Consider the following 13,749-nt stretch of genomic DNA (forward strand, 5'->3'; position numbering starts at 1 on the left):
GTGTCCGTGGTCAGGGTCTGGTGTCCGTCCTGCCAGCAGCTGTCTCCTCCAGCAGCCTCCGACTTTGCTCCCGTAGGCGCCCAGGACCCCAGGGCAGCCCACCCTCCGCTCTTCCACGTGCCCGGCACCAGCCTTCACCACACCCAGGCCCCGGGCTCCTCCACACTCTGCTGGAAGGAAACCTAATTTAGTTCACAGTCTACCTGGGATCGTACAACACTTGGCTTTACCTGAGTCTTCATTTCACAGAGCTCACTGGCCCCAGTGTCACCCACGCTGGGCTTGTGGCAGGATTTCCCCGTTTGGAGGCTGAGTGATATCCTGTCCTGCCTTAGGACACCGGTTGTCCCTCATCCGTGATGGACGTTGGGTGGCTCCCCGTCTGGGCGACTGATTCCTGCCCAGTGAGTGGGCAGGGCAGCACCTCTTCACACTCCGTCTTGGTCACTTGCAGGGACACCAGGGCTGGTTGCTCAGTCGAACAGGCTTCTCCTTCCATTTCTGGAGGGACCAACGTGCCGTTTCCCATGCAGCTGAAGGACGTCACCTTCCCATCAGGAGGGTGCAAGGGCTCCTTCCTCCCCTCGCTCCCCAGCACGGGACCTGCTTTCTCTGGTTTGTTTCTCACGTAGTAGCCGTCCTACCAGGAGTGAGGAGGTTTCCTCTTGGGTTTCCGACGTGGATTCCTGAGGATTCGGGTGGACTCATGAGCCTGCTGACAGCTTTGTCCATTTCTGCCTCTGGGGTGGGGTTTTCCAGGGGCCCCCAGGACATCAGGGGGTGCTCAGGTCATTCCGGTGCTTCTCACAAAATCCGTGGGGCACTCTGGATTCCCCAAAGGACATCGATACCTTCAGGGTCCCCTCAAGAAAACAGGGGGACACCAGGGACAACCAGGGGGTGATCAGGACAAAAGGGGGGCAGTCAGAACATCAGGAGACACTGTGGAGACAACCCTAATGCTGCTCCACAGGGACAGTGATGACCGAGGCCCACTCTCAGGGTCCTGTTCCTGCATAGCCACCTGTTTTGCTCCAGAGGGGACCCCTGTCCAGTGTCCTCCATGGTCCTGCCCTCAGGGCTCAGGGCTGTGCTCTCACAATGGGCACCAGAGGGTGTAGACCTGTGTGACCCTCCCCACATGGCGGGTCAGTGTGGCTGCAGGGACTGGACATGGGCCCCTGGTACTGACCTCCCAGGACCAGACAGAACCCTTCTCCTGTGGCGTCTGCAGGTCCCAGGTGCTGGGAGAACAGGAAACCACAGGGCGGGCTCGCTCCAGTCTCCACGTCCAGGGTGTTCGCTTTCCTCTGTTTGTGGAAGCTGGTCACACACTAGGTCAGGGTCAGTGTGGGGACCCCGCCCATGTGCTGGGTACAGGGGAGATGGGACATTCAGGATCATTATGATGAAAATCCTCCACAGAGTGTCTGTCTAATTTATTGAATAATAGAATCACAGCAGTGAAATTTGAGCCACACTCGGGGATATTTAGATGGGACCTTCAGCCAGAGGAACCTGAGGACATAAGAGGCCCCAGAGCCCCCGACAGCTTCTGGACCCAGAGGAGGGTCGGCTGTGTCCGTGCATCGGGCAGGTCCAGGGAGGGGTCCCTGTTGGCTCCATAAAACCCTGTCTTGGGTTCTCCAGGCAGAGCCATTGGGATCCGGGGGGGCCAGGTCCCTCTGTCCAGAGATGTCAAAAGCATGTGGGGTCCCCGAGGGAACATTCTGAGTCGGGCGCAGCCTTCACACCTGGACTAGAGATGCTGAGAGGTCAGTGCCCTGGGAGCCCAGCAGGACCCCCCTCAGAGCATGGGCTGGGCAGCAGGGGGCGCTCAGGACCCAGGAGCCCGGGGCTGCTGCCCCAGGAGCAGGCGCAGGGCAGCTGGGCAGGGGTTTCCTCCCAGGGCCTGGTCTTCCTGGGAAATATCAATACAGCCTGACAGATGGGCAGGGACTGATGATTTGCCCGTAAATATCATGTTTCCCAGGAGCAGGTCTGTCCACTGATGAGCCCTAAGAACCACCCACAAAGCTCGTGGACCTGTGGCTTCTGCTCATCCGAATTGTAGGGACTGGCACAGGGAGGGGCTTAGTGACTCACTCGGGGCAGCATTTTGGAGACACACTGATCCAGGAATAAGACATTCAGGTATCAAAGGCCAGAGCTGGCCCAGGTGGTCCCCGTGTCACCCAAGGTGGGCTCACAAACAGGAGCAGGTCCTGAGGGTTGTTGCTCAATGGGAGGCGCTGTGTCTGCCCAGAGCTCAGGGACCTGGCAGGGACACGGACCCTCCGACAAGGAGTAGGACCTGGGCCCTCAGACTACCACGGGCCATGGTCACCGTGTCTCCGTCTTCTCTCAGGTGGGGTCCAGCCCTCAGCTATGACATGCTCTGCCTCATGAATATGCAAATGAGAGGAGGGAGACTGGGTTTATGTGGACGAGTCTGTGCCCTGAGCACATCCCCACAGCTCACCCTCCCCTCCAGCAGAGCCCAGCACAGCCCCGCAGCATGGACTGGACCTGGACAACCCTGCTCCTGGTGGCCGTGGCCACAGGTAAGGGCTCCCCAGGGATGGATGGAGGGGGGACCAGGGACACCCAAGGGGGATTTCCTCTCACTCCTGTGTCCTCCCCGCAGGTGTCCACTCCCAGGTGCAGCTGGTACAGCCTGGGGCTGAGGTGAGGAAGCCTGGGGCCTCAGTGAAGGTCTCCTGCAAGGCTTCTGGGTACACCTTCACCAGCTACGTTATGCACTGGGTGCGACAGGCCCCAGGACAGGGGCTGGAGTGGATGGGGGGGGTTAACCCTAACAGTGGAGGTACAGACTACGCCCAGAAGTTCCAGGGCAGAGTCTCCATGACCAGAGACACATCGACCAGCACAGCCTTCATGGAGCTGAGCCGACTGAGCACCGAGGACACGGCCGTGTATTTCTGTGCGAGACACACAGTGAGGGGAGGTCAGTGTGAGCCAGACACAAACCTCCCTGCAGGAGGGGCTGTGGCCACCACGGCTCCTCAGGGTCCCTGAACACAAGGACCCTCCAGGAGCAGGTGCAGTGGGCGGTTTGGGTTATTTCCTGGCTGGTTTCCTCTTCCTGTCAGTTTCCCTCAGGAACCTCTGTGGTTTCCGGATTCTGCCCTTTCCTCTGAGGTCTCTCTGTTACAAGAGTCTGTTGTAACCAAAGAAAACTTTCTGACGTGGACAACAGGCAGAGAGTCTCTTTCAGACACTATTGGACTCAAATGACAATTAATCATCAATTTTTCTGTCCAACACTCACCTAAATCTAACAGGAGGCTCTGCTGACCCCACAGTGCAGCTCAGCCCCTCACAGCTCAGGGTCCCAGCCAGGCAGCAGCAGGACACGTGCGGGGTGCACAGCAGGCACCTGAGACATGTGACCCCAAAGTTAGTGAAGAAAGACCCAGGTGGTGAGTCATTGACCTGTCGTCATGTTCACAGCACCAAGTGTAGGTGACACCAGGCAGAGGCAGAGGGAGTCTCATCGGCTCTGTGCAGCTGTCCAGGCTGCAGACAAACCCACAACCAAGGGACAGGATGTTTATCACGTACAGAGTTGAAATCTCTGGGAAGCACAGGGAAGGCCCTTCAGCAAGTCAGAGGGGCTCTCGTGGAGCCAGGAGAGGGGACTGGCTCAGGGCTTTGATCTTGGTGAGGTGGTGGGGAGGGAGGAATTCTGCTCCCAGGGGCTGGTGTGGTTTCAATCTCCCCAGGACATCTACAGAGGAGACGCCAACTTTCTCATGAGATTCCCGAGTGTGGCAGACTGGGAAGAGGCAGGAATGAGCTGTCAGTTGTCAGCAGTCACAGGAGAGACAAAATAGAATCTGGCTCCAAATTTCACTGAACGATTATAAAAAATGAGCAGAAATTGAGATATAGGCTCATTATGTGTGTACAAAAGAAGGTCTACAGAACATGAGAAACATGATCATAAATAAGCAGATGATGGTGGTGATGATGGTAATGATGATGATGATGGTGATGATGGTGATGGGTTGAGGCAGGGGCTCTGGTCAAAAGAATGAAGGCCCCTCTTACAGACACACCATCACCGTGGCTCCTCCAGGGAGGGGTGTCCCTTCTTCCCTGTAAGAGTTGAGAGATTCATAAATTGCACCCAATGAATTATGCGCCTGGGTCACCCATGAAGAGAACACGAGAGCAATGACCCCAAAGTGCCCAAGTGCTAATCCCTGGACCTGTGGAGTTGTTACCTACATAACAGAGATACTGGGGGATGTGCGTGTAGTTAACAGGGGATCCCCTTCCCACCAGTTTGCAATGACAGGTTCCTATGTCTCGTGACCCCTGCCGGCAGCATCGGTAACGTCTCTATTTCTAAGTAGCTCCTGTTCACAATGTCTCAGGGATTTCCTGGGATGATATAAGCTGTCTCCTTCCTGCCCTGGGCTTCCTTCTGGGTCTTCACTGGGAGAGGCTTTAAACCCATGTGTCCAGTAACACTCTGTCCATGAGAATCAGGCATATTTCTGTCGTGTGAATCAAAACAAGTCCAGCATCCTCCCCTCACCCAGCTCCAAAGTCAGCAGTACACGAGGAAACCCAACAGGACATTGAGAGGACCATTTTCCATGATCAAGTCGATTACCACCCTGGAATGCAAGGATGGTTCCATGTGGGTAAATCAGTAAATGTGATACAACTCATCCACAGAACGTAGAATAGAACTATGGCATCATTGTTCATAGATACAGAATAAAAGCAATTTGAAAATGCAAAAGCCACTTTATGATAAAAATTCTGAATAAATTAGGCTTTGGAGTGATTACCTCTATGTAGTGCTCAGTACATTTGAGAAGAAAACAGTTGGCATTATGCTACACTGAGAAAACTTCAAAGCAATTCTAACATCGGGTCCGAGATCTGGGCACCCCTGTCACTACTTTTTTGCAAAGAACTGAACACCCTTGTCAGAATAATTAGGAAAGAAAAAGTAATAAAATGTGTCTAAATCAGAAGAAACAGGACACAAATATCTCTTCCCATCTGTATGCAGACGTCATGATCTTCTATATAGAAAACCCTGGAGACGGCACCAGGAGATTCACAGAAATAGAGAGTGAGCCCAGGAGAGATGGGAGGTAGGAGGTCAGCACACACGGGGCTGGTGCCCTGCACACTCCCCACAGTGTCTCATGACTCTAGGGACGTGTGGGGCTATTTCAGAGGAAAGTGAGGAGAGAAAACTTGAACCCATCACACAACAAGGAGAGTCAGAGCGGAATGGAGCAGGAACCCTGGGTGGTGTGTCCTCAGTCTGGGTTAGGTCCCCCATTCGTGATCCCAGGTGGCTTCCCCAGTGTTGCCCTGAGTCAGGCCCCTGTTCCAGTTCCCTCCCATCATGTGGGGACATGGAGACAGGGTTCCCCGGGTCCCATGCAGACAGCAGGGTTTCCAGAAACAACACTCTCATTGCTCACATACCATTACCCACATCTTCACCCAAACACACCTGTCATGACGCAGCTACTTCTCCATCCCCAGGGAAGGAAACTGGTTCCCATCAGGGTCCAGAGGAGAAACACAGCACATGAGGCAGTGCAGCTGCTACACAGTCAGCACCGACCCCTGAAGGTCATGGCCCGGGGCCTCTGCCTGTGTCTCTATGGTTCATGCTTCCGTGTCCCTCTGAGACGTCCTGCCTGGAGCAGCCCTCAGAGGTGTGGACCTAAATCGTCCCTTAGCTGTAAGGTGTGAGGTCAGGGACGACTCTGGAATTTCACCACCACCTTGTGGTTAACACCCAGGATCAGGTCTCTCCCAGGAGGTGCGAAGCCGTCTCCCCTCACATCTCCTTCAGTAGATGAATCTCAGTTCAGTGATTTAGGAAAAGACAATCACTCTGCTCTTGACCTTCCCTCCATCTGTATTCTGAGCCATCATGAGCTCACAGTCCTTCCCAGGAAATCAGCCTCCACATACCTTCCTCCCGGGGTCTCAGGTGAAGGCCGGGGTGGCAGGTTCCACAATGACTCTCTGTGACCAGGAGCAGGTCACGTGGTCCACACCCATCCCAGAGCCCAGGTTGGTGCAGAGTAAGTGCCCCTGTCTCTCTGGGAGAGGAGTCCAGAGAATCAGAGCCTCTTTGTGGCCAAGGACCTGGGAGACCTCCTGAGAATCACCTGTGGGGCGGGGCTGCACTGCCCTGGGAGAGGTGAGAAGGGAGGAGGGAAAGGAGAGTCTGAGACCTGTGTCTGCTGCATGGCCTGCTCTGGACTCACGGGAGGCAGGTCCTGACCAGCGTGGCCTGTTCCCTGGACTGAGACAGAGGCGGAAGCTGCACTGTCACCTGAGATGTCAGCCAGGTCAAGGAAAGTCTGTTCTTTACTTTGCAATTATTTTTACATCAAAACTGATATTAAAATATTATTTTATATGAAATTATGATTATGCAATATGGCAAGGCTGCCTACTTAATGGGTGTCTTTGAACCATCCATATTTTTAACAAAACGATCTGTGAGAATAAAGGAGTGTGATCCATTCATCTAGTCCAGCATCGAATTTTAAACTTTGAAAGATGGGGCCATCCATTCACCTGGAGCCACACAGCTTCATAACCCAAGGACTCTCGCATAACTGACCAATGGCATTGGGTCGAGAGGAAGAAATGTTCTCAGGACCACAGGGACATGGGGCAGTGTGCTCGGCCCCCCCCCCCCCCACACACACACACTTATAAGGAAAAGGCTGCCCCACATGCAAATTTCCCTTCAGGCTCCAGGGTAAAACCCTCCTGGGCTGTGGGGCTCACAGCTCTCTCCTCACACAGGGCTGAGGTCTCCGGGGAAGGCAGGGCCTTGGTCTAGAAGAAGATGAGCATGCTGGGTCTCCTCCTGTGCCTGGTGACAGCCCCCAAGGTGAGGGTCTCAGACGTCAGACAGGAGACTCTGGGTGGTTGGAAATGCTCATGATTGACAAGGACCAATGTTCTTAGTTCCAAGGCGTCTTGTCCCGGGTGCAGCTGCAAAAGTCAGGCCGATGACCTGTGAAGCCCCAGCAGACCCTCTCTCTCATGGCAAGGTCTCTAGATTCTGTTTAACGAGCTCTGCTGTACACTGGGCCCTCCAGGCTCCAGGTCCAATTAGAGACCAAATCTCAGGTCACCAGAGATGGTTCCCCCTCTGCTCTGTCTCCCTCGGCACAGCTTCCTGACAGCATTGTCCCCACTGACCACCTGCAACCTCTGGACTTAATTCCCTCCGGTAGCTCTCTCAGGAGCCTCCCTGTGCGTCTCTATCACGCCCTTTTCTGTGGTCATTTCTATTTGATTATATTTCATGTTAAATTTTCTAGCAGCCTAATCTAATTGAACATACTGGTTAAACTCTCAAGTACTTAACATTGTAAAGTCCAATTTCATGCATTAATATTCAGACTGAGCCTGCAGCCCTAAGCAAGGAAGGCTGCTCTGCCAGGTCAGAGGTCAGGAGGTCAGAGCTCAGTGACCCAAGGTGGTCCATCCAACGCTGCTCTAGTGTCTCCATTGCCATCTCCATTCATATCTGGGCTTCCTGAGGTTGGGCCACAGAGGCTGACCCATCTCCTCCCTCCAGGACCTGAGCTGAGAGGAGTCTGACACCCACCCCATGTGTCGCTCTCACTCCACCATGGGCTCCCCTCCAGCCATTGAAAGAGAAGCCACCTGCCCAGCTGGGCATGACTGAGCGGTTGAGCATCGACCTAGGATCCAGGCTATCAAGGTTCAATGTCCGGGCAGGGCACATGCCCGGGTTGCGGACTGCAGCCGATCAATGACTCTGTCATCATTGATGTTTCTACCTCTCTCTCTCCCTCTCCCTACCTCTCTCTGAAATCAATAAAGATATATTTAAAAAAGAAAGAAAGAAAGAAAGAAAAAAGAAAGAGAAGCCACCTAATTCAGGCCCCGCCTCCCAGGGAGAGGGAGAGGTCACTCCTGACCAGGAAAGACCTGTAACTCATGGGTGTGCTATTGCTACTGGCAAGTGTCTGTTATAACTACTTCCCAATAGGATGTTGTCTGATTCCTGACATGAGATCCCAGGGGAGGGATTCTAGGGCCATTGAACTAGGAGAAGCTGGAGGACAGGAGGTGCACAAGAAAAACAAGACCTTGGATCCTGTCATCAGGGTCACTGAGATTTCCCACATCCCTCAGATTTCTTGTGTCACTTCATAGTGGTTCTGGGACCAACAGAGACTTCAGTTGTACCTCCCAGGTCTCAGTGAACCTGACTCACCTTAGATGACCTACGACCACCTCACGGGTGATACACAACCTTCTCCACTGTAGTGAGGACTCTGGGGCCACAGGTGGATACAGCCCTGAAGGGTGAGTAACACTGGAATACAGGGGATCATTGAGGCTCTCATTACATACAAGGGTTCTGCAGCCTCACTGGGTAGGTCTTGCACTGACCTGAAGTTCGTTTAGAGGGGCAGTAGGGGTCAGAGGAGAGGATCAGGGCCCTGATGCTGGGTCAGTGTAACCAGATTGGGCTCCTCCACAGGCTCCAAACCTCCTATGATTCTGTATTTAGTGAGTGAAATGTTCCCATGGTTACCAAATATCCTAGAACCCTCTCACCTGCACTGAGGCACTGACTCTGTAGTTTCACCCCAAAGCTCTCTATATAGCAGGAGGACATGCAAATAGGGCCCCCTCTGCTCATAAAAACCAGTTCAGCTCCGACCCTGCAGCTCTGGGACAGGAGCCCAGCCCCGGGATCCCCAGCTGTTCTCATTCCCTGATCAGGACTGAACACGGACCACTCACCATGGGGCTTGGGCTCAGCTGGGTTTTCCTTGTTGCTATTTTAAGAGGTAATTTATGGGGGACAAGAGACACTGAGTGTGTGAGTGGACATGAGTGAGAGAAACAGTGGACGGGTGAGAGTTTCCTGACCAGGACGTCTCTGTGTTTGCAGGTGTCCAGGGTGAGGTGCAGCTGGTGGAGTCTGGGGGAGCCGTGGTGAAGCCTGGGGGGTCTCTGAGACTCTCCTGTGCAGCCTCTGGATTCACCTTCAGTAGCTATGACATGGACTGGGTCCGTCAGGCTCCAGGGAAGGGGCTGGAGTGGGTCTCAGAAATTAGTGATAATGGTGGTAGCACATACTATGCAGACTCTGTGAAGGGCCGATTCACCATCTCCAGAGACAACGCCAAGAACACGCTGTATCTGCAAATGAACAGCCTGAAATCTGAGGACTCAGCCGTGTATTTCTGTGCAAGAGACACAGTGAGGGGAGGTCAGTGTGAGCCAGACACAAAACTCCCTGCAGGAGAGGCTGCGGCCACCAGGGTGCTCAGGGCCCCTGACCACAAGGACCCTCCCAGGAGCAGGTGCAGTGGGCGGTTTGGGCTGTTTCCTGGCTGGTTTCCTTTTCAGGTCACAGTTTCCCTCAGTAAACTCTGTGGATTCCTGATTCTGTGCTTTCCTCTGAGGTCTGTCATTTAGAAAGGTCTGTTGTAAACAGACGACTTTCTCACCTGGAAAATAGGCAGAGTGTCTTCTTTCAGGGACTCGTTTCCCCAAATGAAATTAATCCTGAAATCCTCTGACCACTGTCACCTAAACCAAACAGGGGGCTCTGCTGACTCCGCAGACCAGCTCAGCCCCTCACAGCTCAGGGTCCCAACTATCCAGCAGCAGAACACGTGCATTCAGAACAGCGGGCACCTGAGGGGGTGTGAACAAAAAGCTAGAGAAGAAAGACCCCGGTGGTGACACTCATTGACCTGTCATCATGGTCACAGCACCAAGACTAGGTGACATCAGGCAGAGGGAGACGGACCCAGGACGACATGGTGCAAATGTCCAGGTTTAGGACAAACACACACACCAAGGGACAGGATGTTTATCAGGTACAGAGTTGAAATCTCTGGGAAGCACAGGGAAGACCCTTCAGCAGGTCAGAGGGGCTCTCGTGGAGCCAGGAGAGGGGACTGGCTCAGGGCTTTGATCTTGGTGAGGTGGTGGGGAGGGAGGAATTCTGCTCCCAGGGGCTGGTGTGCTTTCATCTCACCAGGACATCTACAGAGGAGACCCCACCTTTCTTATCAGATTCCCAAGTGGGGCAGACGGAGAAGAGGCAGGAATGAGCCATCAGTTGTCAGCACTCACAGAAGAAGGACAATAGAGTCTGGCTACGAATTTCATTGAACGATTATAAAAATAAGCAGAAATTGAGATAATGGCTCATTATGTGTGTACAATACAAGGTCTACAGAACATGAGAAAAATGCTAATAAATAAGTAAATGATGATGATGGTGATGACAGTGATGATGCTGCTGATGATGATGGTGATGATGGTGATGATGATGATGGTGATGATGATGGTGATGGTGATGATGATGGTGATGGTGATGGTGATGATGGTGATGACGGTGATGATGGCAATGGACAGACACAGTGGCCCTGGTCTGTCAAATTCTGGCCACTCTTACAGACACACCACCACCGTGGCTCTTCCAGGGAGGGGTTTGCTCTATTCCCTGTAAGAAATGAGAGATTCACAAATGCGACCCTAATGAATTACGCAGCTGGGTGACTCATGGTGAGAACACAACTTGTGTCACCATAGTCCGGGTGGCCCAAGCAGATGCACATCACCCTGATGGACAAAACCATGGGTTACTATTGGAGACCACGGTCCTTGAACATCTTGGATTAGCTGGTCAGTCCAAAGTTACCTATGTGAACGGTGACCACAGCCTAGAGATACAATGAATATCTGTGAGCCCAGCATTTCTGGATGGACCCACAGAAGGACGGACAGAAGACGTCGTCTTGGAAACACATCCATGGAAACATCAACAGATGGAAATGTCATCGGCTCAGAGAGCACTTCAGAAGTTGGAGGAAGCAAGGAGGGTGTGTTTCAAATGAGCAGAGTCCAGTTCTCCCACCTGAGAGGGTGACTCTTGGTCTCAGGAAATCATCTCAGAAGAACACAGTCAGTGCAGCTCCAGGTCCCATTAGAGACCAAATCTCAGGTCACCAGAGATGGCTCCCCCTCTGCTCTGTCTCGCTCTGCACAGCCTCCTGACAGCATTGTCCCCACTGACCACCTGCAACCTCTGGACTTAATTCCCTCCGGTAGCTCTCTCAGGAGCCTCCCTGTGCGTCTCTATCACGCCCTTTTCTGTGGTCATTTCTATTTGATTATATTTCATGTTAAATTTTCTAGGAGCCTAATCTAATTGAACATACTGGTTAAACTCTCAAGTACTTAACATTGTAAAGTCCAATTTCATGCATTAATATTCAGACTGAGCCTGCAGCCCTAAGCAAGGAAGGCTGCTCTGCCAGGTCAGAGGTCAGGAGGTCAGAGCTCAGTGACCCGAGGTGGTCCATCCAATGCTGCTCTAGTGTCTCCATTGCCATCTCTGTTCATATCAGGGCATCCTGAGGTTGGGCCACAGAGGCTGACCCATCTCCTCCCTCCAGGACCTGAGCTGAGAGGAGTCTGACACTCATCCCATGTGTCCCTATCGCTCCACCATGGGCTCCCCTCCAGCCATTGAAAGAGAAGCCACCTGCCCACCCGGGCGTGGCTCAGTGGTTGAGCATCGACCTAGAATCCAGGGGATCAGGGTTCGATTCCCCGTCAGGGCACATGCCCGGGTTGCGGACTGCAGCCGATCAATGACTCTCTCATCATTGATATTTCTACCTCTCTCTCTCCCTCTCCCTTCCTCTCTCTGAAATCAATAAAGATATATTTAAAAAGAAAGAAAGAAAGAAAGAAAGAAAGAAAGAAAGAAAGAAAGAAAGAAAGAAAGAAAGAAAGAAAGAAAGAAAGAAAGAAAGAAAGAAAAGAAAAGCCACCGAATTCAGGCCCCGCCTCCCAGGGAGAGGGAGAGGTCACTCCTGACCAGGAAAGACCTCTAACTCATGGGTGTGCTATTGCTACTGGCAAGTGTCTGTTATAACTACTTCCCAATAGGATGTTGTCTGATTCCTGACATGAGATCCCAGGGGAGGGATTCTAGGGCCATTGAACTAGGAGAAGCTGGAGGACAGGAGGTGCACAAGAAAAACAAGACCTTGGATCCTGTCATCAGGGTCACTGAGATTTCCCACATCCCTCAGATTTCTTGTGTCACTTCATAGTGGTTCTGGGACCAACAGAGACTTCAGTTGTACCTCCCAGGTCTCAGTGAACCTGACTCACCTTAGATGACCTACGACCACCTCACGGGTGATACACAACCTTCTCCACTGTAGTGAGGACTCTGGGGCCACAGGTGGATACAGCCCTGAAGGGTGAGTAACACTGGAATACAGGGGATCATTGAGGCTCTCATTACATACAAGGGTTCTGCAGCCTCACTGGGTAGGTCTTGCACTGACCTGAAGTTCGTTTAGAGGGGCAGTGGGGGTCAGAGGAGAGGATCAGGGCCCTGATGCTGGGTCAGTGTAACCAGATTGGGCTCCTCCACAGGCTCCAAACCTCCTATGATTCTGTATTTAGTGAGTGAAATGTTCCCATGGTTACCAAATATCCTAGAACCCTCTCACCTGCACTGAGGCACTGACTCTGTAGTTTCACCCCAAAGCTCTCTATATAGCAGGAAGACATGCAAATAGGGCCCCCTCTGCTCATAAAAACCAGTTCAGCTCCGACCCTGCAGCTCTGGGACAGGAGCCCAGCCCCGGGATCCCCAGCTGTTCTCATTCCCTGATCAGGACTGAACACGGACCACTCACCATGGGGCTTGGGCTCAGCTGGGTTTTCCTTGTTGCTATTTTAAGAGGTAATTTATGGGGGACAAGAGACACTGAGTGTGTGAGTGGACATGAGTGAGAGAAACAGTGGACGGGTGAGAGTTTCCTGACCAGGACGTCTCTGTGTTTGCAGGTGTCCAGGGTGAGGTGCAGCTGGTGGAGTCTGGGGGAGCCGTGGTGAAGCCTGGGGGGTCTCTGAGACTCTCCTGTGCAGCCTCTGGATTCACCTTCAGTAGCTATGACATGGACTGGGTCCGTCAGGCTCCAGGGAAGGGGCTGGAGTGGGTCTCAGAAATTAGTGATAATGGTGGTAGCACATACTATGCAGACTCTGTGAAGGGCCGATTCACCATCTCCAGAGACAACGCCAAGAACACGCTGTATCTGCAAATGAACAGCCTGAAATCTGAGGACTCAGCCGTGTATTTCTGTGCAAGAGACACAGTGAGGGGAGGTCAGTGTGAGCCAGACACAAAACTCCCTGCAGGAGAGGCTGCGGCCACCAGGGTGCTCAGGGCCCCTGACCACAAGGACCCTCCCAGGAGCAGGTGCAGTGGGCGGTTTGGGCTGTTTCCTGGCTGGTTTCCTTTTCAGGTCACAGTTTCCCTCAGTAAACTCTGTGGATTCCTGATTCTGTGCTTTCCTCTGAGGTCTGTCATTTAGAAAGGTCTGTTGTAAACAGACGACTTTCTCACCTGGAAAATAGGCAGAGTGTCTTCTTTCAGGGACTCGTTTCCCCAAATGAAATTAATCCTGAAATCCTCTGACCACTGTCACCTAAACCAAACAGGGGGCTCTGCTGACTCCGCAGACCAGCTCAGCCCCTCACAGCTCAGGGTCCCAACTATCCAGCAGCAGAACACGTGCATTCAGAACAGCGGGCACCTGAGGGGGTGTGAACAAAAAGCTAGAGAAGAAAGACCCCGGTGGTGACACTCATTGACCTGTCATCATGGTCACAGCACCAAGACTAGGTGAC

General features: G+C 52.9%; 1 pseudogene; it reads left to right on the forward strand.

Annotated features, from left to right (window-relative positions):
• The first annotated feature begins 2,518 nt into the window (after positions 1–2,518).
• On the forward strand, positions 2,519–3,039 carry LOC107545542 (immunoglobulin heavy variable 1-2 pseudogene; annotated as a pseudogene).
• Positions 3,040–13,749: the final 10,710 nt, after the last annotated feature.

Source organism: Miniopterus natalensis, chromosome 1, assembly GCF_054644295.1.
Source record: "Miniopterus natalensis isolate mMinNat1 chromosome 1, mMinNat1.hap1, whole genome shotgun sequence".
NCBI lineage: Eukaryota > Metazoa > Chordata > Mammalia > Chiroptera > Miniopteridae > Miniopterus > Miniopterus natalensis.